This window comes from Grampus griseus (genome assembly GCF_964374135.1).
Source record: "Grampus griseus genome assembly, chromosome: 13".
Taxonomy (NCBI): domain Eukaryota; kingdom Metazoa; phylum Chordata; class Mammalia; order Artiodactyla; family Delphinidae; genus Grampus; species Grampus griseus.
The window spans coordinates 86,217,441-86,220,762 of record NC_139007.1 but is presented as its reverse complement, the minus strand read 5'-3'; positions in this window follow the sequence as shown (position 1 = coordinate 86,220,762).

Sequence of the window (3,322 nt, the reverse complement as noted above, 5' to 3'; positions counted from 1 at the left end):
GCAGAGCCAGTGCTAAGTGCTGTGAGGTCTTATTTCCCTGAATTCTGTCCGTGTCTCTAGGCGGTAGATATTCTTATGGTCCTGATATTATATATGGGGAAAGTGAGGTGTGGGGTAAGCAATATTGCCTAAAGTCATTAAGTGGTAAGCAGAGCTCAGACCCAGACCCTCCTGTTCAAGCCTTACCTCGTGCAGAGACACAACGCTTTATGTTTTTATGAGCCGGAGACTTGACTCTCTCTGATTTAATTCATTCTCTGAGCTTTGGCCTGAGATTCTGAATTTGTTCCACTCAGACAGCTCCCCCGTAACCTGTTTCTGTCCTGACAGCCCGAGTCTTTCAGGGTCATGTAAATCTACACCCCGCCCTCACCCTGCTGGTCAGGGCTTTATATAAACCACCTGCTTCTCCTTGCAGTTGTGGTATAAGCCACACACATTTGACTGATCTAGTAATTTGTAATCATGGATATAAACACTCACTGCCTTATTTGCCTCCTATTATATAAAGGGTCTGTCTTTGGCATGAAGCATCATAGGGTTTCAAATAAACTCTGGTGGGAGGGGACCTTGATGCCATTCCCATGTCCTGCTATCCTAATACCGAGTATCTAGTTGGTCCTTTGCATTCATTACCTGTGGGATGCTACTTACAAGAATGTAGGCATGCTAACAGCATTTAATGTGTATCTTTTGTCATCAGGCCACCGCGGAGGACCTGAACCTCGACTCGGAGCCCACCGTAGCAGACGCTGTGGAAGAAGTAACTTTATATAGTTTATTATCTGGGGGAGGAAGGTGGGGTAGAGGGAGGAAATGGAAGATTGAAATTAATAGCCCCCAAGTGGTTATTTTAGTGATATATGTGTATATATACATACATACGCACAAACACGCGTGGACACGGATAGGTTGCATGCATATTATAGTCAACAATTTCTCTCAAGAGGGATACTTAGAACATAGGAGGAAAAATTACCAACCAAGGTAAGATTCAGAGCCTTCCAGTGTGAACTTGTCAAAGGGGAAAAGGCAGGTCACTGCCAATTAAGGCAAGTGTGGAGAATAGCCAGTCGGGCATAGAGAAGTGATGAGTCGTTTTACCTGCCGGAGGTCAGGTAATGTAGCCTCTTAGAATGTTTGGTGACATATGGTTGGAGCCCCGGGCGGAGGTGCGCTCCCTTTGCCAGGAAGCAGCCCCTGCAGCGGTGGCGGAAGGAGAGGCGTGCGCCGGCGGAGGGCCGAGAGGGTCTGGAAAAGGAGTGATGGGCGTTGCCGGGAGGGGTGTGTCCTGCGGTGGACGTGGAAGGGAACAAAGCGCATTGGCATCGCTGACCGCCTGGTCCTCCACTTCCTGCCCGGGCGGCAGGGGCCCGACGGGCTCTCGCCAAGGGGAAGGTCCAGGCGGCATCGGCGTCGTGGGGGAAACGTGACCGACGAGCACTCTCAGAGGGCACCTAGGACACCCAAGAGCTACATCCAAAGTAGAATGACGCTGTAGTAAAGGAATCCTGTTTAAGCAGACGTCTTTCCACCCCTTGTAGAGAAGTTCCCTCAGCAGCTGGAGCCTTGGAAAGTCGACAAGGCAATTAAATGGAGGCCTCAGCTACCGAAGCTGCTCAGCCCTGTGCCACTTGGAACCGTAACAGTTGTAAAGTTGTGCAACTCTGTGGCCTTTTAAAAATGGCTGGTGAGGGAGGTCGGCTGGGCTGGGAGGGGCAGATCCGTGGACACTGCTGGCTTTGCGAATGGTCTGCTGGGATGCTGAAAAAGCGTGTCACTTCCATCCAGATGCATCCACACCGCACACGTTTTAAGCCCAGTGCCCCTGGATCTTATGATCACATGACATATCATGTGGGTTAAATAAAGAAGAAAAGCGAGAAGCTGCCTCACCCTTAGCTGGCTGCTTTCCTTCTGTGCTTTTGTCACTGAGCTGGGAGCGTGGAGCCCAGCTGTGCTCCTGGCTTTGCGGTCATCTTACTGCGTTCACGAAGAGAACATTTGGGGGCTTCCCTGGTGGCACAGTGGTTGATAATCCGCCTGCTGATGCAGGGGACGTGGGTTCGTGCCCCGGTCCGGGAAGATCCCACATGCCGTGGAGCGGCTGGGCCCGTGAGCCATGGCTGCTGAGCCTGCACGTCCGGAGCCTGTGCTCCGCAACGGGAGAGGCCACAACAGTGAGAGGCCCCCGTACTGCAAAAAAACAAAAAAACAAAAACAAAAAAAACAAAAAGACAAAACAAACAAAAAAAGAGAACATTTGGCTGGTAGGTGTAGCCCTGCTTTTGCCAGTTCCACAGAGGTCAAAGGGTAAATAGACAGGTGAGCCCCTGGCTTATTTGAAGAGATGGATATTCAACTGCATACCTGCCCAGGGGCAGGGGCAAGTAAGGAAGGAATACCCACCCCTGCAGATGAGCGAGGCCCAGGCCAAGGTCTCCAAGGACCCAAGCCACGCTGTGCCCGCCACTGGGGTGTGTGGGGCTCTGATTTCCAGGGAACCTTCGGCGTGTTTCTTGCATACAGCCTGCTTAGGTCCTTCAGCTGCCAGCTGCCAGAGGCAGGCTCCGTGGTGCTCACGGTGGTGATCAAACTGGCGACGCGATTGCCTGTGTACCAGGATCCCCTCGACATGCTTAGTAACTAATAGTCTGTTACTTCATGAACTACAGTGATTTCCTGAGACCTCCTGGTCTCAAGTCATCTGATCCCTCACACTTCTGATGGAAAGGTAGCTGTTAATTTACCGCAGGAAGGCAGTCAAATCAGCGGACCCCCTTGAAGTTATTATTATTATTACTATTTTTGCGGTACGCGGGCCTCTCGCTGCTGTGGCCTCTCGCGTTGCGGAGCACAGGCTGCGGACGCGCAGGCGCAGCGGCCATGGCTCACGGGCCCAGCCGCTCCACGGCATGTGGGATCCTCCCGGACCGGGGCACGAACCCATGTCCCCTGCATCGGCAGGCGGTCTCTCAACCACTGCGCCACCAGGGAAGCCCCTTGAAATTATTTTTGACAACAGAACACGAGATAGAGGCAGTGATTACAGTTTCCCCATGTCACCTAGTCCGGATGACAGAATACCAGTATGTCTTTGGCTCTTAATGAATGCAGAGTATCTTAGGAGTATTTTACAGGATGCGGCGCTGATGTGTAGGTGCATTCGTAGCGTTCTGGGAACTGACAGACGCGGGGTGTCCAGCTGTCGGCGGCTGCTTCCGACAGACGATGCTGAAAACTCTGCTGCAGGTTTCAGCCCAGCAGCAGGTGAACGTCACCTGGGGGTTCTGAGCGGTTGTCTGATTTGTATTGGGGCCAG